This window comes from Bacillus rossius, chromosome 7, assembly GCF_032445375.1.
Source record: "Bacillus rossius redtenbacheri isolate Brsri chromosome 7, Brsri_v3, whole genome shotgun sequence".
NCBI classification, from domain to species: domain Eukaryota; kingdom Metazoa; phylum Arthropoda; class Insecta; order Phasmatodea; family Bacillidae; genus Bacillus; species Bacillus rossius.
Window position 1 is genome coordinate 64959779 of NC_086335.1, and position 25091 is coordinate 64984869.

Here is a 25091-nt window from a genome sequence, read left to right on the forward strand (position 1 = left end):
ACAAAATGTGTGTTAGAACAATCTGGTTCTAAGGCAGCGATATGTCGTTTTTAAGGTAGGGGAAATCTTAGTGCAGGACTGTAATATACGCCTAAGGATGGCAATGATATCGATTCATCGGAATCTGACAATATTTTAGGTTAAAATATCGATAATTTTGTATCGATTAACTTGATATAAATAATATCTGCTCAAAATTATCTCAAATATATTTTGTTCCGATAATATCAGATTTGAATAAGATACTTTTCAAGCAAAAAAAAATATCTGCAAACAAATTTGGCAGTAAAAAATTATGGACAGAAGACTTCGGAAAAACAAATTTAAAAAGAGGGAGAAAAAAGGAAATGTTGGATTTCATAATTAATTACTTATTTTTTTATTCATTTCTTCCTTTCCTGTGCGTTTGTTGGCTCTTTTTCGTTTAACATTCAGAAGTCGTATAACAAATACATAATCACTAACATTGGAGAAAACTATCTAAATAAATACGCTTTATTAAATAATAAAAAAATTATTTTTATTCACTTTTGATAGAAATATCTTAACTTTTATTAGGCAATTCCTTCATGTTAAGTCCAATATATATCCCTAATTCAATATAACAAACTTTTCATCTATACTAGTATAATATAGCTGAAGAGTGAACGCGGTAATCTCGAACAACCAGACGCATTTGCAAAAAAAAAATATTTTATATGAGCCTAATTCTTGAGGAAGGTGTCGGGCTATTTATCACGGAAAGTACGCTAAGCGAAAACTACGTAATAGCACGGGCGGGTGATGCAATGAAGCGGAAGTGGGAAACCATACCGGTAGTTCCATATATATATTAGTATAAATAATTTTCTGAACAAAAGAAAACATATTGCTTCATTTTTTTTTCAAATTGTGTTGATAAACTAATATTCTTCAGCAAAAAAAAAAAACATGTTTTCTATTTTAATAATTTCGTTTCATTCAAAATGTATCGACACATCGATAAAATTCAATCGATACATCGAAAGATAGTTGTATCGATGTGTTTAAACGTTTTGCCTTGCCTATATGCGGCGACCGACGGCCGACCAGGACGGGGGCAACTCACGAGGAGTGCGCGTCCCCCCACATTGGCACTTTGAACTGGTGAACTTTGAAACTTAATTGCCCCTGGGAGTTCACGCCCAGAGTTCACCGGCGCCGCGCTATCTTGGATGCCAAGAGTCACGACGACCAGACGAGACATCACTGACCAATCCCATACCGCACGTACACACTGGCCAGCGTCTGCCCAGCTCAATGTAATAATCCTGAGGCATATTCATCCCCGCGTTGGTTCCGCGTATAGTAAAGTGTGGGAATTAATGTGAAACAATGATTTTTTCTTGACTTGATGCAAGCTTTTGGACATACGCCGTTGCTAATGGCATAGCAATGGCGTATGTCCATAAGCTTACGTGAAGTCATCCACTCCCATTGCACAAATCTTCAAAGATAAAATTATGTTTTTCGTATACATTGTTTATTCGAAATAAAAAAATCTTTAGAACCATGAACAAGGCTTGAATACTATTATTTAATTATGGAAATCACGACTAACTCTGTTCGGCATGGAGTTTATCATAATGTTTCCATTATTTTTTATTGCCTCTAGAAACCATAGGTGCTATAACTTACTGCTTCCACCATCTTGATTTTCGTCGTACATACCATCTCCTGTAATCTGGCCTTGCAGATAGTCTACAAATTCTCAATGGAATTTATATCTAGCGAATTTCCAGGCCAGTTCAAAAATTTAAACTTCTTGTCCTTGAAATATTTCACCTTTTTTTTTTTAGAAGTATGGCATGGGGCAGAGTCGTGTTGAAAAATTGAATTTCCGTTGGCTGGAAGTTTCTCCAGCTTCCTGAACCAAACATCTAGCATTGCTTTATATTTTTCGCTATTCATTATTCCTTCTATTGGAATAAGTTTGTCAGGTCCCGAGTACGAAAAACAGCCCCAGAACATTTTAACTAGATGTTTGACAGAGTACAATATGGACTGCAGTAAGTTTTCCATCCACCCCCTTACGAACGTATTTTGATCGCTGGCCCTGCACTAGAAAGTGTCTCAGAACAGCACCTTACTCCAGTAATTTTCGGTCCAATTGACTTTTTTGCCCGATCAGTATTTTTCATCAGTGGCAGTCAAAGAGTAGCTTTCTTTGTGGCCTCGTGGCTTTTCTTCTACGTTCCAAGAGTCTTCTGCGTACTGCAGTCATGGATTTCAACCCAAAACTTGTTCAAGAGATTGCTGAAGGTCGTAGTTTTTCTTGGATGTAACTTGCTGTTACGCAGAAGGCTGGCATCTTATACAGGAGCGGTCTTCCTTTTTCTTCCACATTTTCCTATTCGCTGCACTTAACTGATCGTCTCTCTTCTGCTTTAATAGTTTGTTTACAGCACCCAAGCACACACCACATTCCACTGAAATGCTGCTCTGTCATTGATGTATACTTACGAAACGTGATCTTTTGTCTTTTACTTTGAGTAGTAATATCCATGATGCCAAATAATCGTAAAAACCCTATAAATTAAATGGTATTTTTGCAAAATATAAAAAACTCAAAGACAACCTAAAAACTATTAAAAGTATTATAATTGTACGGGTTTTTAGCGGTAAGTAATGGCAATCATAAGATTATGATTTTCTAACAAAACTGCCAGAATTGACACAACAGTGTTGACATTACCAAAATACTATTTTTTTGTCGTGTTCACATTAATTCGCACAATGTTGTAGTTACATAAGCTCATTAAGAATTTCACGTGGTGTCATGTAACGCAAACTTTGTACATAACAGCCTTAAGAGCGTCAAAAAATCTAAAGGTTTCTTTTTATGAAACTAGTTAATCTCTTAAATTGCTGAAGAGCAGCCCGATAGTGCAAATCCAATACAAATTGACAATATATACTAAGAATTTCTTTAGGTTGACAAATTTATGTACCTACTAACTTTTACTATGGCTTAGTTCGATGCTCCCAGAATGTATCAAAATTTCTTTAAAAATACGTTTACTTTTTCTGTAGTTTTAATTGAAAGTTATTCGCCCAGAATTCAAATTGAATCTCAAGTTATAAAGACGCAATTCATTCGACTGTATAAATTCCTAAGACGAAAAATGCATCTTAATATAAATACTTCTTAAAATATTTGAAAAGTGTAGATCTAAGATGTCTAACTGTTGATAAAAGAATGTATAAAGATTGGTATTTCAGTAAAATTATTTTGCAAATACACATTTAGTACAAGAAATTCCGGTAACCGATTTAACCACAACTCGTCAACTTTATTACAGCTCTGAAATGGCATACGCAGGCAAATGGGAGATGGGATATACACGCCGCCCCCCCCCCCCCCTTTTACCGTGACAAAAAAATCCATCAAATGGAATTTGAAAGCAAACTCCTCCCTCCGCCTCAATGACCGAAAAAATTGTTGCGCATGTTCCGGTTGAAAACATACCAAACGATAGTTCGCGCGGGACTTATAAATGTGGGAAGCCTAAGATGTACATCAAGTTATGTCCCTGCCCGAACACGCCCGAATATTCACCTTCGGCCAACCTCAGGTTCATTTATATATATTTATATTTCTGTTTATTTTAATGTAGCTATACTAACCTAACTAACCGTCCATAGTGTTTTAAAGTGTTTTAATGTAGCTAACCTAACCGACCACTTTTAATATTTGAATTAATTTTTCCTGCGCAAAAATAAAACAAATCCCGAGGTTGGCCGAAGGTGAATATTCGGGAGTGTTCGGGCAGGGACAGAACTTGATGGACATCTTAGGCTTCTCGTGAAAACCTGGCCGCGGCACTGCCCAGAGCTGGGAAACGCGATACGCACGGCTCGCAGCTGCGTGCTGTCGCGATACCCGACACTAAAAATAACAAACCATCGAGCCACTCCGCGATTCGCCAGCCCCGGCGGCGAACAGCGGCGAACAGCGGGCACGCGGCGTAGCCGGGTCGAACAGCTGGCTGTTCACACCGCAAGTCGACGACGAGAACATGAAAGTGGTATTCTAACGACTTGACAGAATTCGATGAGGGGTTGATTCTGTCGGCATGATAATTTCAATAGAGGCCAACCTACCTAGATGTACCAAAAAATAAACACCTGAAAACAATTTGGCTGTGAAATTATTAATAAACTCTCATAATAAAAAACCTCTATACAAACTAAAACTCAAATATATATCAATGACTTTTACAATCGTATAATAAAAGTCAAAACTGCCTTAAAATCGAAATATTTAATTCTAAGATATTATAAGAGGCTTTTCTTATAAACTTTATAGCCAATTGTTTAATATTATTTATGTTTTGGTTGCAAGCCCTTATTCAACTAAAAACAATTTTATTTTACTATGTATACACTATTGACAATGTATATTCAAGGTTTCCGTAATGATCGAGCCGATATAACCAACCCCAGGAGATGCTGATCTCGCACTTCACTCCACACACCGAACTCTCGGAACGCCCGCGGAGGCCGGACGTCGCCGCTTTTACACCCTCGGCAGTCTTTCTGGAACCGACTGGAGCGGCAGTGACGCGTCGCGCCGTCCCGGGCCCACCCGACGCTCGAAGCATCCAGAACAGCAGCGCTTGTTCGTGCCACTCCACGCGGAATGGTCAGGTCGCCAGGGGATAGATAACAGCGGCGAGGAAGGATACCGCGGGGGGAGTGGGGTTACGAGGCCGGGCCGCTATAATCCCGAGGGAAGCCTTTTCACAGACGAGAGAGCCAAACCCCGATGTTCATGTTTTTTCCGTATCTTTAATGTAGCTATCCTAACCAAATCAACCGTCCACAATGTTTTAAAGTATTTATAATGTAGCTAACCTAACCTAATTGACCATTAGTATCCTTTTATGAACACCGCCATATTTACAATGAACAAAAAACCGAAGATGCACGATCGGGAGTTTGGCTCTCTCGCCTGTGAAAAGGTTTTTTCTAATCCCGAGGGCGTGCACGTGTGACGTCAGTTGCCATACGGGGGCCGCCAGGCAAGTGGCGCGCGACGCACCCTTGCATCCCACGTTCGTTAACAGTACACATGCTAGTTTTAAATCACCAAGATACTTCAACTAAAAAAAAATTGCTGATACCGTTTCGTAACTGTTTAAATTTTCCTAGTTGTCCCGGTTTTCACACTAAGGATACAAATGTTTTACTGCAACCCGAAACTTAACAGACGTGAGGCACCAAGAAGTCGGGTTGTGTGTAACGCGCATACGACTCCTGCCTGCACGAGAGAGTACTCAGAGGGCGAGGCCTCCTAGTCAGGGGTGAATCTGTTAGTGAGGCGGAATAATTGCGACGCTCGCTAGTGCTTCTAGCGCAGTATCGCCTCTGGACTGGAGCGGTCTTCTTGTGCACAGGTTAACTATGAAATTATCTTTGAAAGATTTGTGCAATGGGAGTGCATGACTATGTAAGCTTTTGGACATACGCCATTGCTAAGCATATGTATGACTATAGAAGAAAACTACAAAAAACCACAAGACAAAAAACACATTAAGCAAAAATTGCTGTTAACAGGATATATACACCACATAATATTCCATAACAGGAATATGGCCAACAACCAAAGGAAAAACAAAGAAAAATGGACTAAGAACGAAAAAAAAACCACAAACAATAATTTGTGTGTTTGTCTTTTGGGGTTTATTGTAGTTTTCTTTTAGACATACATGTGCTTAGCAATGGCGTTATGTCCAAAAGCTTACATCAAGTCGTTAACTATGAAATCTGAGGAGCAAACAACTTTAAATGGCGGCTAAACGAAAGGTGAATTTGAAGACCCTGAAGTGATTCCACAACAATCTCTACCCGGCGTTTTCATGCCTAAAAAAAACTAGTTTCAACCAATTTCCCGCTCCTAAAAATACAGTTTAAAAAACGAAATACAGAAACAGAACTACTTATCAGTCTCGGCGCATTCTTGAATGCCATTCGTATAACCCAGACCGCTCATCTTTAAGCAGCTTCAAAAAACTGGTGGTTTCTTCTGAAGCTCCGCGCACAACACGAGAGCCGCTTTAGGCACGCGGGCCACTTAACTCCAGGATAACCTCGCCACGCCAGGGAATCAAACTCAATTCCGGACGATGCCCTCAGGACCTCCCGCCTCGCTCGGGCGTCTGAAACCCGACGACACGTTTAGTCCATCCGACTTGAAATCTTTTAAAGATGTACCGACCGAAATTGATTTTGGTACGCACACCAAACGTTTTTCCCGACATGTTTCACTTCGCGATGTTGGGTTTAGCCAGACCTACGGCTATGTTCTAAATGTCGAGCGTCACGTGCCCTTGCTTGTCTGTTAAAGATAGCACTTTTTTTTTTTTGTTTCAGATAGACGATAAATTTCAGAGACAGGAGTTCTTTGCCGATATTTGATCCGACACATAGGTAATTAGTAATTTAAAAAGTTAACCAATGATGAGCGCGCTCTAAGATAAAAGAGTGGGGGCTTACCGGGAGAGAGAAAAAAGAGAGAAGTGCGAGGTACTACTGCTTACTGTCTCACGGCGCGCCAAGAGTATAAGGGGGCAGTAGTACCTCGAGTTATGGGAACGTAATAGTTCCCGGTATCGCTGTCACACGCTCCCGGCCGAGCATATGAGGAAACGGCGGCGGCGCTTCTCTCTCCCGGTAAGCGCAGTCCCCCCAATCTTCTTTCTCTTAGAGCGCGCTCATCATTGGTTAACTTTTTTAATTACTAATTACCTATGCGTCAGATCAAAAATCGGCAAAGACTTGCTGTCTCAGAAATTTATTCTCCATCTGATACAAAAAAAACGTGCGGTCTTTCACGGACACGCCGTATATATGTGTGTTTCGCGGAACTGCAAAAGTGCTGCCGGCACCGGACAAAGTCCAGTCCGCGAACCGCCTACGCCGTGCGGCGCGCCCAGCCACGCGACACGGCAACCAGCTCCATGGTTCACTCGCTCACTGCACTCGCGCCGCGCGCACTCGCCCGGCGAGTGTTCAAGCGTCCACGAAAAAATTGGTTGTCAGTAAAGTCGGTTTACGGACGATAGTTTAACGTGACGTCATAAAACATTGATGAAATGATTGCATACTTTTATGAATAAAATTGAATCAATTTTATTTTAATAATAAAATAAATACTTGAAATTATAATAGTAATCAGAAATGCAAGAATAATTAACCTTTATTGCCGAAATTGTTGTTGTAATAAGCAATGAAAACCACATTAACTTTTCACTTCACTTTATAAACAGTCGACGAAACAGTTAACGTGTAGATATAAGTTGAGTGCTGACGCTGTCTTTCTTCTCCTCGGACGCATAGGCTAATCGAGTGGGAGAGATAGATGCGGCGCAAGCGTAACGGAACAATGTGCGTAACGGGACACTGGTGCGTACAGCCGGCGTTCATCGATTTATTAGACGTTGTCACGTCAAAAGTACATAATGGAACTTAAAATCTTGTCTGTACTGAACATATTTTCAATATGTCAAAGGTCAATTTTATATTTAACAGGTTATGAGTCACGCGAAATAATAAAAAAATTATCCAGTGTATTTTGGATAATAAGCACGGTAATGTATAAGTCTTAAAAATAACATGTCTTGAATTATAATTTTAAAAAAATGTTTTTGATAAAACGTGTAAAAATCTTTGCCTGTATCCTCAAAATTACGAGCATAATATTATAACTTACGTGAACTAAAATATATAAATTTAAAATTTTATTTATGTAATACTAAATAATGGCTATTATAAAGCCTATATATTTAAATTAATGTTTTTATAAAATAAGCTAATCCATATGAGATATAATAAACAAACAAATTCAGTTGTAATAAACTTATCCCGATTTAATGTACGCATTGCTATTTAACTACTCCACGAATCATTAACCGTAACAGAAACTTCCACAAGCTATGTGATCGACAAGAGGTAGCTACAGCACTGTGGCCCAAGCACTTTATAGCCTGCGAGTAGCTGGTGAACTAACCTGACGTGAACATCGATGACGTTAAGACGGTTCACTAGCTGTTCGCTACCAAACTGTACCTCAAAGAAGTGCAACATCGATGAAATAGTAAACTAGAAACTGTCATTTTCCAGAATATAATTACGTAATAATCTACTTGTCAGTCATCGGCCGCTCGAGTCCATATGGTTTCAAGATATTTTTTTTTAAAAAAAGTGTAGTTTTATTTTTTTTAAACTCATAATTACGTGGCACAAACTTTCAAAGTATTAGTTAATCGGCCCTCAAAATATTTTTTTACAGTAGGTTACGTTATTTGAATAAGTCTTATTTTTTTTTTATTTTTTTTTTTTTTTGCTCTTGGCTGTTTAAACAAATTAAAGCGGTCCAGAAGCATCGCGAACGGGAAGCCTTTTCACAGACGAGAGAGCCAAAACCCGAAGTTCCCCGAAGTTCATGCTCGCTTTTTTTTCCGTATTTTTAATGTAGCTATCCTAACCAAATCAACCGTCCACAATTTTTTAAAGTATTTATAATGTAGCTAACCTAACCTAATTTACCATTAGTATCCTTTTATCAAAACATTTACAATGGAAAAAAAGAAAAAACCAAGATGCACGATCGGACGTTTGGCTCTCTCGCCTGCGAAAAGAAGGTTTCCCCACCGCGAACTAGTTAGTGCGCGCGGCCGCCGCCACGCAGCGCCACAGAGCCGCGCAGGCGCGGGAAGAGGCACCTCGGGGTTGCGCAACTCTCGAGTCGGCACGCGCGGAGCCTTGAACCCTGCTGATGTGGGGGGGGGAGGAGGGGGCGCGACCGGTTCCCAGCCCCCCTCCCCCACCCCCTCCTGCAGGTACTCTGCCTCCCGCCGGCACCATCTCCTCCGACCGTCCGACAACACCGCTTCGGGTGTACGTAACTGGCCAACTCATTTTTTCCTGGTCCGTACACAACCAAAATGTCAGAATTCAGCTTTACAATTCTAAAAAACTAAAAACCTTTACATACAATATCAAGTTAAGATGATTCTAAGAAGACACATCACAAAATAATGTACTTAAATATGTTCGCGCGTTAGATGTTATTTACTTGGCGTAATAAATAACTTTAAATTTTGTATCCAAATAATTGAAATAAAATTTTAAGACCACTTGAGTGATGTTACAAATACAGTTGGTTAAGTGTATGAATTCAAAAATTTTTTAAATAAATATTCAGTATTCAACAATATAACATTTATTACACTAACAATTTAATTTTGTAAAATACAAAAATTTTAATGCAAATAAATTATACATACGGAAACATAACCTCACAACCACTAATGAAAAAACCCACGTCACTGATAAACCTTCCATAGACACCAACAGCGACAAGGGAAGCTTACAAGTGTGACCGTGTGTATTTGGGTCACCAGACGTTTGAAGTTTTATTCACTGCATTTAAAATCATTTAAGGACACGAGAGAAACACTAACCTTGCCTGTTTACATTGCTGAGGGTAATGCATAATGTGAACAGCACAAGTCAGATAAGGTACTGCTGTGTGATAGTAAATACTGTGCACTTCAAGCAAAAACATCAGGGTTCCTTCTGACATCAGGGTTCCTTCTGAACCAGCTCAAAACTCAGAAGTACCAACCGAGTTCTTAGGAAGAAGAAATAACCAAGACTCGTCTGTGTATCGATTGTTTTGACTGTAGTGAAGATCATTCCAGAACTTTCGCTAACATTCTCTATAACTATATTCTCCTGGAGGATTAAGGGAGGCAAATTTTGGGGGGAAGCCTAAGATGTACATCAAGTTGTGTCCTTGCCCGAACACGCCCGAATATTCACCTTCGGCCAACCTCGAGTTTATTTATATATATTAACATTTCTCTATTTTAATGTAGCTATACTAACCTAACTAACCGTCCATAGTGTTTTAAAGTGTTTTAATGTAGTTAACCTAATCGACCACTTTTAATATTTGAATTCATTTTTCCTGCCCAAAAATACAACAAATCCCGAGGTTGGCCGAAGGTGAATATTCGGGCGTTTTTGGGCAGGGACAGTACTTTATGGACATCTTAGGCTTCTCAATTTTGTGTTTTTATACTCGTGTTAGGCAGTTAAGTTATGGAGCAGCAGGACCATCAGCCGACCATGGAGGAATAATACACGTCGAGAGAGGGAGAGAGTCCGAATGTGGTTTTCAGAGTTAAGTATTTGTAATGGCCAACAGTGGAATTCTAAATGTTGTTGAACTTAATATTTAAATGGTAGTTGTAACTTATGTGGCATTGCTTGGCCTTTGGTTTTTTCTGCGATTTTTTTTTCTGGTTACAGTTCAAGTGCTAAAGTGTTGAATGCTCGTGTGGCGGCCATATTTCTTTCAATTAATAGAGCTTTCTTTTCATTAGCTATCCTATCTCCTGTGTTAAGTTAAATGATATTTATATGTATTTTGGCAAGTATAAGTATGTTGAGAAATACAGCCATAAATGTTTTTGCCTAGTTGGCTTAGAATAGTTTTCACTATATTTCGGAGTGTGTGGTTTTCAAACAATCTATAAGTAGAACATGATAATTATTTTGTTTAATTATCTGTTTGTCAAATGTTTTTGCTTTTTGAAGAGTATAATAAAACTAATATAGTTAACCTACTTATTTTCATGTTGATGTTTTTTTTTCCTGCCACCTGGTAAATAACTACTCATTGGGTTATCTTAATTTTATTTTGACTTCTTAACAAGCAGGTTAGGCCCCATCTTGCTTACCTTGAAATTGTGTGTGAACTTGGTAACCAGAGTTGAAGCTTGTATTGAGTGGTGTGATTTTCCAGGTAGGACCATCCTCAAGTAACCAACCATACCAGAACAAATCTCACATACACAGGACGTTTATAAACAAATTTATATTACTAATAATCACAATAAAGGTTTTCATGATATGGACCAGTATTCAATATCACTAAAGTATAAGATTTAAAAAGCACATATTTTTTATCGGTGTGAAGACTTTTTCCATCCTTTTAAAATTTACGTTGCATGGTGTGTGCGCATCGTAAAAATTCACTTTTTTTCATAACACGACCAAAGTATAATTTCAAAGACCTTAAAACATTTTTTCCCCAAAAAAGTTAAGGTTATGGGAAATTAACTACAAGTGCATTGCAAACTACGGTAAATATAAAAGCCAACCCTTTGGTAAACCTATGAAAAATATTTAACTTTATATTTTATATTTCTAAAAACGAGCTTCCAATGGCATCCTTGAAAGCTTTACTATCGGCCTTTTTAATTCGTGTAAAAATGTTTAGAGCAGTGGTAATTCAACAATATCCCATGGTAGTTTCGATACTGAACCATCTGCTACCAACTTCAATGAAGGTGCAAAGCCCTCGGCCTTTTTAATTCGTGTATGTTTCAAGCAGTGGTAATTCAACAATATCCCATGATAGTTTTGATACGGATTCACCTGCTACCAATTAAACGCAAAGCCCTAAGGCCTGAGGACTAAGCGCGCGAATCTCAGTTACATCGAAATATGAAACTCGCGTGTGTAAATAAGATTGATAGTTACTGTAGGAGAGAGCAATCTAACTGAGGATTTATAAAGGCGCGAGTTCAAGTAATGTTTCTAGGAGCAGAATATCTGCAAGCGGCAGAGATTCCTAGGTAATCCACGCGACAAACACGAAAGCTCCCGACACTCATTACGAGGGTGCGCAAGCACTAGCCAACACTTGAGACCCGGTCCTCTGGGACTCATTGCCCGCGGCACTCCAAGCTAGTGTCCGCTAACCACACTCCAGGTGGTCAAGTCCCAACCACAACATTCAACAAGCAACAGAAGAAAAAAAAAAGGGGGGCGGTTGTCTGTAAAGTCGGTTTACGGACGATAATTTTACGTGATTAACGTCATATCAAATTTTTTTTGTTTTAAATTTCTGCTTTTAAAAAAGCCCGCCTTAACCTGTTTGATATTATGGAAGATTTTCTCGCACGGTGGTTGGCCAGGTTCTTGCACGCTCGGCTCAGGCGGAACGTGACGAGTCATGCTTTTTCCGTGCGTGAAGCCGGCGTTCATCGATTTATAAGACGTTATCACGTCAAAAAAAAATTTGCCAAAGAAATTGTCATTCCTTAGCGACAAACCGAGAACAGAGTACCTGAGAATGTTAGCTGTCAATTAAGTTAGTCAACAGCCGTTCAGACCAGTAACGCAGTAAAAATGTTCCACATCGGCAGGCTGCAAGAACTGCTTCCACTAGCCAACTATACGGGGAAAACAATGTAGACCCGCCTAGTCAAGGGCGTATTTGTGTAAGTGAGGTGGGATGATAATTGCGACGCAAGCTAGTGCTTCTAGCGCGGTGTCGCCTCTAAGCACAAGGCGTAAGCCAACTACGATACTTTAGGAGTAATAACACTATGACGGAGAAATGAAGGTGAAATACTAATTAATCCATTTAGTGCTTAGAAAATCTACCGGTTGTTTCATGTCTAAAAATTCTGAAAACCAAGCGTACACCCATCTCCGTATTATCAATGTGGTATTCAATTCCAATAGTAGGCCTATAATATGTTATTTTTATTTAACTTTCTTGGAAATAAGTGAACCTACCTGCTGCTAGCTTCAAGGTAATTGATTTTTCAAAAAAAAAATTAATTGGTTCCGACCAACAAGATATTAGAGCAAATTTGAAGTTTTCAAGTACAGAGCAAAATTAGAGCTTTATATATAAATATATATTTTTCATTTCAACCATACTTATGGTTCATATATGCGAATTCTTAAGTAATTAGTCACTCGACATATAAACTTGAAATAACGGGAAAGAATATCCCATTGCTTACGTAGAGTACGGAAGAGGCCGAGATTTTTCCCGCAGTGATGGCACTGTGGAAAACAAACGCTTTGAATCCGGTGACTGGACTACTACGTCTAGCCACGTGTCCGTTACGGCGGTACGGAAGCCAGTACCACGCACGCATCCTCGGAACAAGGTCAAGTACCGTAAATAACCCCGTTGGCCGCGTCACAACCTGAGAAAGCCACAGCATTAGCCCTGCGCTCCTTTTTCTCCCGTGGCTTTCGTGTGATGCGGAATAGACTCTGCACTCAACAAAGAGTCAAATAAAAAAATGTACAAGGATTTACAGAAAACCAACAAAATTAACCGTTCAGGTTTTAATTACGGATCTAAAAATTATAATTTTAACTAAATCTAATTTAAATATTATATATTAGCGGCAGACCCGTGCCGTCATGTTTAACCATATAAAAATCGGCAGCAAGTTTTATTGGTTCTAAAATTACGCGTAGACATATTTCAGAGATGTTTCCAGTTATCGCCGATGCTACTACTGCGGCCATTCCTCAGGATTACTGCATTGATAACAAAAATAAAGTATCTGATAACGAATTCACGCAGAGATAAGGAGTACGGTCTAGTATTTTCAGCACGTTGAAACATTTCTTATAGTAACTGTTAGTGTCTGAAGGAATTGAATGCGCATAACAGCGAAAGGTTGTGCATAAACATCAATACTTTGAATATTGCGAGTGGAAACATTCGGTCATAAACTGTAAATAGTAACTCAGCAGTATTCCTGGGTGCAACACCATTCGCAAAAAAGAAAACCATAGTCTGATTTGTTGGTGGAGCATAAAGGCCGATTTACACACACAATCTCCCCCAGCTGCACAGTCGTTAAACGAGACCATATCAACTGCAAGTAATCCAGCCACGGTACGGACACACGCCGGGAGTGTGGAAACAAAACCCTTCAAATTACTAGAATATTTTCAACCTCTGTGAATTCACGTCACTGGTGTTAGTAAAACCAGTCTTGAAGCTACTAACGGGCCAATCACTCATGAAATCTACATTCGGGGCCGCTTGCAGAGTCAGGTGAGTCAAGTTTCATAGTAAAACTTGGCAGGTTAATCCAATTGAAGAATACTCCAATCCGTCTCAAGTCACGACTGTGCAAGCCGGCCTTGATTTAAGGAAAAAGCCGGACAGGAAACCACATGTTGCTACTAAACACGCGCGGAACGCGGCAATGCAAAACGCACCAGCCGCCGGCGCAGCAAAATAGAACGAGGACTGGTATTTTTACCTTTGGATGTTGCCGACGCCGAGGTTGCACGAAGACGCCCGAGCACGAACACGAGCGAGGAAATCCTGACTCGAGGTCGCGCCGACGGGAAGTGAAGATTGGAGCGACGCGGCGCGCTGTCCCGAGGCCCCGGCGGTCACGTGGGCCGAGGGGGCCGGCCAATCACGGAAGGCGGTCACCCTCCCTCCACCCCCACCACCCCTCCTTCACATCCCCCCTCGCAACGCATCCCGGGGGGGGGGGGGGGGGGGGAGATGAATGGGGCAATGTTTACGCGCGAGGCAAAACGCAACGTTTTGTGGCGTTTGGCAACAACACAGTCCTGTAGTCGGACGAGCTAATTTAATAATTTTAATTTTAAAAATATGCGACGTATCATTTATCTAAAAAAAAAAACCATAATTAGTTACCTGTTGTTGAAGCACTTTTAACTATTAGCCGTGTGCGCACACCGATAGTAACACTCTAAGGTTGGTATCGCAAAACTGTGCGACGTAATTTATTTCTTCCGTAAACTGCTTGCATTAACTGATTTTTTTTCCCCTCAGAAAAATTCGACGAAGAAGTAATTAATAAATTAAATGTAAGTTTCAAGCTGAGTAGTGTGAGGAACACGGTTTATCAAATTTAAATAACAAAAATAAACAACATTTAGCGCATATTAGCTAGAACTCTCTATGATGTGCTAGAAAAAGTTCATTCTTCTCGCTAATTTTATTCACTTCACTAGCATATTTTTTTTTAATTTAAGTGAAACTTCTTTGGGCGCTATGAGAGTAAAATTATAAGGTAGAATTTTAAAGCAACGTTTTCGGGAAACTTTTTTTTTAATCATTCCTGTCGCGAAAAGGACAGAGAATATGTACTTTGCAAAAAAAATGTAAAGAGAGCACTTTGCTATATGCGTTGCTGGGCTCGTTTTAAGTTCTCTTCTTTATACGGACGCTCTTACACTGAGACAAGAAAACCTGAGCCTATTGATAGGAGACTTACTACCTTCTCAAGGCCACGCGAAATTTGTTTTTGTGTGAGTTTGTAAGCTGAAGCCGACGTTTCGAAACAACCTCGCCCGTACCGACGCGTCCAGGAGGCGGTGTGACTGTTGTTAACTCGTACAGGATCCAGGAAGCGTTAGGGGCGACATTGCATCTAGCATCGGGTGACCCGTCGTCTCTGCGCGAGGCAAGCTGTCGCCGCGGGGGGACGCACCACAACGCCGAAATGCCAAATTGACCACAACGCCCGACAGCTAGAAAACTGCTGTGTACCACAACGCCGAAATACACTAACGCCGAAAAATGTCATTGCAGGACTGCCACAAAGGTTAGACTAGGTTAGCATAGGCTAGGTTAAGTTAGGTTATATTACGCTAAGTTAGGTTAGGTAAAGTTAGGTTTGATTGTGGTATTTCGGCGTTAAGGTACATTTAAGAAACACGCACAAAAACATTCAGTTGTTATTTCGGCGTTGTAGTACACAGCAGTTTTCTAGCTGTCGGCGTTGTGGTTAATTTCGACATTCGACGTTATGGTATTTCGGCGTTGTGGTAACGACCCGTCGCACGGTGTTGTTCCTCGCCATGCGTGCAACTCCGGGACTTTCAGCAGTGACCCCACTCTGCACGCTCTGGATTCGTAGATATCCAGTTCTACTGTTAATTCCTGTACTGAGAGAAAAAAAAAGTTATTTTCCCCTTTGTTGAAAGGCCCTGTGCAATGCTTAATTAAAACAAGACGTCTTGTGCGCAGGAATAGCATTTAAGTCGTGAAAATAGATGGTGAATAAGTTCAGAGATTTCTCGGTAAAAATGTGTATTCCAAAATTGCGACAGACAGCAGGGCGCAGTGAAGTTGGGTGCAGAACTAGGCACGGTACCACACACTGCATTTCCGTCGCAGCGTTTTAGACGACTGGATATTCTTTGGACTTTTTTTTTTTTTTTACCGCACACTGCACGTCTCACAGTAATGCACTAAGCAATTTTATTGAAATCCAACACGTAAACAAATTCTCTACAATATATAAGAATTCACCCAGTGGAATATGGCAACCATAGCAGTTTAACGGCGCAGTATGTCACCAGCTGGTTTATCGTGTAACTTTTAACGCCATAATATGTCACCGGCTTGTTAATCGTGAAATTTTTAACGGCACAGTATGTCACAGGGTTCATCGTTGTAACGGTTAACGGCATAGTATATATGTCACCGGCTGGTTTATCGTGAAATTTTTATATATGTGGGCGATTTAATTGGTTAGTTTCCTTGAAGTGCATCAGTGCATGTCACAGCCTAGATCGATGATTCGATTACAAATTTAATTTCACAGCACCGTGCACAGATACTGTGACGTTCAGAAAAACCGTCACCACACAATGGCACTTCGTCAAGTTAAAACGGGTTTACGATCAAGAATTAAAAAATTTTACCTACACATGCCGACGGTTCAGTACACGAATTTACCGTTCGCAAATGATCCGGCTAGTGATCATTGGATAATCGGATCGACACGTGAAACTAATCAAATTGTCATAACATCCCAAAATGGAACGGACGGAGATAATAATTTAGATCAAACATGTTAACCCGTCAAACCCAAAATAAATTCTTAGTAAAAATGCACGCAATTACAAAAAAAAAAATTAATGGAACAACTTCCTGCAACTTACTGTATGTTGTAGTCGACACTTTCCCACTATCTCCAAGTAAAAATATAAAATCGTTTTACAGACTAAATGTAAAATATGTAAAGTAACTGTAAAAGACTGTTTGTTCTCCAATTAATTTAACTCTGTAAAACGATTAATGAATACCTAACGGAAGTGCTGCATTTGTTACCAGAAAGGTAAATTTATTTCAGTCACATTTTTTTTGCTTTGATTGTATAGCTTTTGAGCGTGTTGAATGTTTTCTATTTCCGTTACGGAAAATTTACTAATCGCATTTACAAACCATTTCATTCGTTTTACCGGAACACGTCGTTTTAAATTCAAACTGGCAGACTTATAAAGACATTCAGCAGAAAACAAGATTATAAGCATAGCCCGCGCACGGCCAAAATTTACACATGGTCACCGCGGGCTTATTAAGCATTTAAAAAAAAATGTTTTAAGTTGTTAATGTAAATAATTTCCATTATCAAGCACCCATCAATTCAACGAAAAAAGGGCAATCTGGCAACAGCGCAATACTGCACAGCAATACAGGACTTGAAATCTTACGTACAATGGGGCTTGGGAAAATTGTTTTGCAAATGCATCATGCAAAATGGCAGACAATGACTCAAATGATGCCGCTTTGAGAAGGACCTTGAGCATCCACCCATGACAGGCATGCATTGTTGGGCTACGAAACACTTTACAGAGCAAAAATAAAAAATAAATAAATTGGTTGTCTGTAAAGTCGGTTTACGGACGATAGTTTAACGTGACAACGTCATAACAAAACATTGATGAAATGATTGCATACTTTTATGAATAAAATTGAATCATTTTTATTTTAATAATAAAAGAATAAATACTTGAAATTATACTAGTAATCAGATTTTTAAAATGCAAGAATAATTAACCTTTATTCCCGAAATTGTTGTTGTAATAAGCAATGAAAACCACATTAACTTTTCACTTCACTTTATAAACAGTCGACGAAACAGTTCACCTGTAGATGACTTGTAATTAATTTTAAAAACTGGTCCTTAGCTATAAAGTTTAAATATAATTATGAACAAGTTTTCATATAAATAAACTGTAATCAAATATCAATATCAAGTATGAATTATATGAATCACCATAATTTTTTAGTCAATTGTAACATAACCTATTATTACTGCACTCGCCGACAGCGTAACGGAACACAGTGTAACGGAACAATGAGCGTAACGGGACACAGCGTAACGGAACAATGTGCGTAACGGGACACTTTTTCGTGCGTGCAGCCGGCGTTCATCGATTTATTAGACGTCACGTCAAAAAATATATATATTTTATTACTGAAAATTGAAATTATTAAGGCATTATGCATAATTTAACTTGAATGCCTGAAGGTGTCGGAGACAAACATTCCCTTCCATGTGAAATCATTCAGGTTCAGAAATTATTATGTATCCACATCCAGGACAGCAGAGACGACGAGGGGGTGACAGGTTGAGAACGAATCACTAACGGAATAAATGGGTGCAGGTAAAGCTGGAGTACCCCGAGAAAACCCACAGGCTCACGGCAACGTCCGTCACGTTTCCCGCCAGCGAAAATCGAGCGCGGATGATCTTTAAAGTGACCGAGGCGACTGATCTAAACACGCCAGCTCCTTCCTATTTTTATTAACGATTACTAAAGCTGCAAGTATTATTAAGAGTCACTCTAGTGTCGCAAGTTTTAATTTTGAACCTTGGACACGATTAGCGCATATCTAACAATTATATCGTACACACAAAAACAATTAGACAAAACAAACATAGTTCGTTTCTAGTATAAAAATAATAAAAAAATATGTTCTTTAAAAGAATAGTGCCTGCTCAGTAGCAGATGCAGGGAATGGAGATTGCAGGATTAATCTCTCCCCCCCCCCCCCCCAAAAAAAAGCTATGAAAAAAGAAATATTGCAAATTTTTCTGTGAAAGTGGTATGTTATTTTTGGTACTGCGGGGTGAGCTGCCACATTCCCGGCACAACAAGCTACACACAAAGTGACTCATGTCGAAATTGATCACGTATCACTGTTGACAACCCCTCCTCAATCCAAAATTCCTGTATCCACCACTGTGCCCGCCAGTCTGACACAACTGGATATGGCTATCCGTAGTGGAGTTTAACAAGTTGCAGTGGAAGAACAGGCGAGAGGTTTCACAACCTGCATGTATGTGACAGGTAAAAGACACCCGGCAAAAATCACAGGAGGAAAAAATTCCCTTTCAACTCTGCCTACAGGCGCAGGCAGATCTCTAAACTCAAGGAAGGCCTGTGCAAATATACAGCTTTATACTACATACATACACACACACATAAACGTGCTGAACAATCTGGACAATTTAATGAACAAAATACAATATACTTTCTTGAATATTTCAAAAACGATTTTTGCATATTCCATGCAGTCTAAAAAAATGTTTTCCAATCTGTCATTTTAGTAGAATCTATTTCATATTCTCACGAAGAATTTTGTGTCTGTGGTCCGGGCTACGCCGAAACTTTTTAATTAGAATTCGCTAGACCACAGTCGTCTGTAATATACCAAAAGATGACAGAGTAACTTCGTCATTGTTTCAGAGGACGGAACCTTCGGCTTGTATCGCGAGTTGCAAGCAACCACGGGATTTACTTGCGAGCAGTATCAGCCCCGGATCTAGGTGATGAGGGAGGGGGAGGGGGTGTTTATATGCCCCGGGCGGCAATTTCAGGGGGCGCCAAATTCATGTTTGAACGACAAACGCTTTTTTCACAAAGCGCCTAGCTTGTACAAAAACTTTATTGTTTCTTTGATAGATCCACCTCGCGTTGGAAAATAAATCAAAAAAGGACAAAAACCAACTTGAAAGGAAATAGTCAAACAAGATGGTCGGCTAAACGACTAGCTGTTGCCGCTCTGTTTAAATAATTTACCGGAAGTTGTCAAAGCTCTGGAAGAAATTAAAGAATCCTCTCTTGCCGCAGAATCTAAGAATGAAGCTGGTCGTTTACTATATGCAAATAGAACATTGGATCAAAGAAGGTGCACCTGTTATCAGAAAAGTTGGAAATCGAGCCAGTCCTCAAAAGGAAACGCATTTTCAGAAAGAAAAGGCAACACGACGAAATCTGCGAGGACGAATAAAGAACGCTAGATCCGACTGGGCTATTTTCCAAAGATATGAAAAAAGTATTTCACAATATTTTAACAGAAATTAAAACAAGGGTAGAGAGCGCAAATAGGTTATATCTGAAAGTTTTGTCTTCCTCGGCGACCAAGCATTTTAAAATATGTCGACTGTGGATCTGCAGAAAAATGGAGCCGATCTAGCACGGAAATATTCGAAAGACCAGTTGATTTTTTCAAGAAACTCATCGTATTCAAAAATCTAGTAACCGAAATCAATTAAAAATCAAGTGCATTCGACGTGTTACATCTGTGCAAGCATGACTTGCAAGAAGCGTTCCCTAATGTTAGTGTAGCTTTTAAAATACACTCACTGCACATTACCGACGACATCTGCAGGCTGCGAACGAAACTTCAGCAGACTGAAAATAATTAAAAGCTATCTGCGATCAACAATGAGTCAGGAACATCTATCTGGCCTGCGGTCCTAGCCATTGCCTATGAGACGAACTTTGATGAGCTAATAGATTCTTTCGCAGAAAGGAAAGCACGCCGTTTAAAGCTGTAGCAAGATTCTTTGACCTAATAACAGATAAGAAAAATAAACTCTGGTAAATTTTATTTAAATACATCACAAAACGAGAAAAATATTTGTTTTGTAAACTAACTATTTACTCTGAGGTTTAGACTTCAGTTTATACAATTACTTGTGTACTCATGTTCTTTTTTATGTACCCATGTATTTTTTTTTTAATCTCTCTTTCTTACTTTTGAAATGTAAAAGTACTGTGTAATATTTAGTTTTTGTGGTTTTACAGTTTGTTTGTATATATGTATATATTTGTATTAATTGACTTGTTCTATATCCCGGAGTCCTCACCTCCATATGGGATCTACAGAACAAAAATTGAATAAATGAATAAATAAATAAATAGAGAGAAAAAGAAATGCCGGGACCTAAAGATTGAAGAAATGTGTACTGCCTTGCTTGTCTGTTGTCTTCACTGGTTGCATGTGTCCTGTATTTTATTTCATGTCACACAAAAGAGAAATTTATTAGCTAATAGGTAATACAGCGTGCAAATTTACTGAAGGGTTCTTACTCTCCCAGTTACAAAAAATTCCACCCACTGTATATTTGAGGGTTTTTTTTTTGACGTGACAACGTCTAATAAATCGCACGCACGAAAAAGGATGACTCATTGTCCCGTTACGCCCATTGTACGCTTGTGCCCCATCTATCTCTCTTCCACTCGATTGGAACAACCATCGATTTGACTTTTTCGAGTCACATTAAACTTGAAACACTACAATTCGTTTCCTACTTTTCCTATCATCGTCCTATCCTTAACAGAATAACACAGATTGGAAGAAGTTAAATAGCAAACATGTATAAAAGTTAGTGTTAAAATAATCTCTTCGTTAAATTAATAAACATATTTGAATTAATGAGTGCAAATAAAAGTAAATTTATCAATTAAATTGTAGATTTCATTTCACTCCTACTTAGTATCCATACCAAATAGTGATAATTCAATAAAAATGATTCAATTTTATTCATAAAAGTATGCAATCATTACATCAATGTTTTATGGTGTTGTCATGTTAAACTATCGTCCGTAAACCAACTTTAGACAACCTTTTTTTTTTTTTTTTCGGTAACTACGCACAGTACTTCTATTTAGAGTCAGCGAAGTTGTTTTGTGCGATCAATTTGTATTTATGACATGTACTTGTTTTGTGGTCGAAAGATGACGGCCATTGTGACTTGTGAGTTTTCGTAAAGGATAAATAACAAACTTGAAATCAGTTTGTGTCCAAAAGACGTTATTTCTGTAATAAATCATTGACAGTAACATCTTTTTTTCGGACATCAAATATTTTTTCCAACGCCCAACATATTTCTTAAAATGTTTTACGAATGTGCACTCTAGAATAACTGTGAGCTAGCCGGTCTGGACTGATACAATGATGTCAACGTTTTGTGCAATTAATTATCTGTCAAAAGTCCCATTTGGAATGTTTTGGATAACCAAGCCGACCCAAAAGAATAGAAACTGGATTACTGAACTGCAACTGTCCAGACTTAATGTCAATGCTACTTAACAACATAATTATAATATACCTCAGATAAATTTACTTTACTAATAGGACAAAATTATATATTTTTTTATTTTGACACTAAATTATAGTTACATAAATTTCTCTAAAATATATTAAAATTACGCCATGAAGTAGCAAGCAGCATTAAATTTAACCTGGAAAGTTTTGGTCCTGTAGTACATTAAGTTCAGGTTTTGGTTTGGCAGGAGCATACATATAATTTCAATTCGGGTAGTAAGGAGGTGGGTGGACAGAACCTCTTTGCAAATCCTTTCCTTTTGTTGGTGGGAATGAGCGTGTTTTTTTTCTTCTGGATTTCAGGGAAGGGAAGGGGTGGATATTTCCCCCCCCCCCCAACACTCCTGTGGGTGGGTAAACAAAATAATTAAAATGGGCCTCTCAGAGCTAATTAAGTAAAAACAATACATAACTGAACATAAATTTAACACCGCCCAAAATGGTTACATGTAATAATTCCTATCAATATTAAATAATGGATTGATAGATGCGGAAAAACCTTAATTCATCTTTCTGTGACTTGGCAAATGTAGCTATCCATATAAAGCAATTTCACAATCTTTCGCGAGATGACTTCGTGCACCAATGGTACCTGCTCTTGTTTCTTGTTCAGCAGCACCATAGTAGATTCAGTGGTACGTACCTACGTGCAACCAACAGAAGATATGGGTTCCACCAGGATCGGGATTCCAAGGACTGACACTTTGAGTTCAACCTCTCAGTCCTGTAAGTGTGAAAGGAAGGAACAGGATCTTCAGGGAAAAGGAACTTGGTTTTCACTGTGGCAGCCATCTTTATCTGTCAAAAATATCAATAAGTTGCAACTATGCATCGTACCCACATGCTCATACTATTTCAATGAAGCTACTATTTTAAAATAGGCCTAATTGTAATTTATTGAATTAAGATATGATATAATTAATTTTATACCAATACTCATCCTTCGAAAATCTGAATTTCTTAATTGAGAAAACCTTTATCAGAATGTAATTCCATAAAGCAATGATTCACAAAAAGCTTCGAAATTAAATTATATATACATATAAAGTTATTGAACATTTTAAAGTTTTCAATAGTTTAAATTCAATACAGCCCAAAATTATGTTACATAACCAACTGGGCTAACATAAGAGCAGGAGGAATATATTTAAAATGTTTTTTCTCCCCTATTAATCTCTCTTACAATCTTTTATTTCTCAGCCATCTTTTTTCCAGCCCAAGTGTTACTCCAATTCATAATTCCCTCTTTAAATATATATTTCAATTCATTGGACTAATATGTATGTATGTATGTATGAATATATATATATATATATATATATATATATATATATATATATATATATATATTCAATTCACTGGACTGCAACTTAAAAAAATTTAATCACCAGAGATGTGTAACATCTAACCTCGGTAATGAGCAAATTCATGTGTTCTCGTGTTGCAAATATACTCACAATACAAAACAAGGACACAAAATTTAACATAGGATTCCATAAAATACTACAGAGCGTAATAGATGTGTGTGTTTCCAACTACATTTCTTGACATGAATCACACGTATTTTCTGCACCTGCTGCTAGAATTCGCTGCCGGAACAGCTATATCGACTACCTACTGAATCATTGGATTTGTAGAGCAAAATCTTAAACTATGTAATTAAATTACTCCAATAAAAGCGAAAGAGAATTGAAAAAATACTCTACTCAGGCTTTGCACCTAATTTTCAACGAAGAAATTTTATTGAAATACTGCCCATTTAGTAAAAATTCATTAAACAGTTAATAGTATAAAGTTTCCCTTTCAGATGGCAGCACCGCAGTTACATATTTCCAGTCCATGCGACTTCCATTCCATTCACGATATTACACCTACCAAATTTTGTGTACTGAGAGCTAAGAGTTAAAAAAAAAAAAAAATTAAACACATTTTACAATGTGAAAAGTTTTTTTTTTTATTTAAAAAGATTTTTCTATTGGTAAATTATTTCTAATTGTAAGAAAACACACACACATAATTTTTCAAACTTTGATCACACGACAAGAATGACTTTCAATTATTTTTGCTGCATAAACTCAGTTTCTAAGAATTACCTAGTAAAATGTGCTCACAAACTACCTTTATAAACTGATTTAAGGCTAGTGTCGCTATGCACTAGCTGATCATCCCTTTGTATTAGCTGGGATCTTTGGTGAGCGAGGATCTTCAGTGGCAAGGAGTTGATCCTAACCCCCTCATAACTCAAACTAATCAGCACCCAGTTGGGCAAGTATAAGTGGTGTGAAGCACACTTTAACCTTAAATTCTGTTAATAGCTATAAGATCTGGGCCACTTACATTTTATGTAACATTATAGTCTCCCATTCACTAATATCAAGAACCTATTATTTTTTTTATTTTATTTATTTTATTTATAGTTGCGTTCCGTCGACCATGAATGAGCAATTGCTCAATGGTGTAGAACATGTCAGTATATACAATACAATACAAAATAAAAATTAAATCCATAACATAGTAAGATAAAAGTTATAAACAATATCATGATTAAATACACATATCACAATTAAAAGGGTATAGCATACATGTATTATACACATATAATATTAAAGTGTCCGTACACAAAGATATTTTAAACATAAACACACAAATATACACATAACATAACTATTATATATATATATATATATACATATATATATATATACAATTCAGATGTTAACACACAAGTTATGATTATCAATACAATTTAAAAATTCATCAACAGAATAAAATGTTTTTGAGATGAGATATTCTTTTAATTTATATTTAAAATTTTTACTTTTACTTTTACATAGTTGTTTTAAAGTTAATGGAAGATTATTAAATAACTTCAAAGCAGTATTATATATGCCTTTCTGCTGTAAAGTAGTTCTTGCCCGAGTTATATGCAAGTCATCACATTTTTTAGTTTCGTATGGATGTATTGCTGAATTTGGCTTAAATATATTCAGATTTTTATTTAAAAACACTAAAACTGAAAAGATATATTGACTTGGCAATGGGAGAATACATAGTTTATTAA

At 38.0% G+C, this 25091-nt stretch overlaps 1 protein-coding gene across 3 annotated transcripts in view; it reads right to left on the minus strand.

Moving 5' to 3' along the window:
• The window catches only part of LOC134534217 (long-chain-fatty-acid--CoA ligase 4), a 67789-nt gene that overhangs the window by 37013 nt on the left and 5685 nt on the right, over nt 1–25091 (minus strand). Inside the window, exon 1 of one of the 3 annotated variants that reach the window (XM_063372485.1) lies at nt 14121–14259. The exons of the other annotated variants lie outside the window; for them this stretch is intronic. The gene's annotated coding sequence lies outside the window, so the exon portion shown is untranslated. Of the gene's footprint in view, nt 1–14120; nt 14260–25091 lie in introns of those variants that run through there. 3 annotated transcript variants of the gene reach the window in all.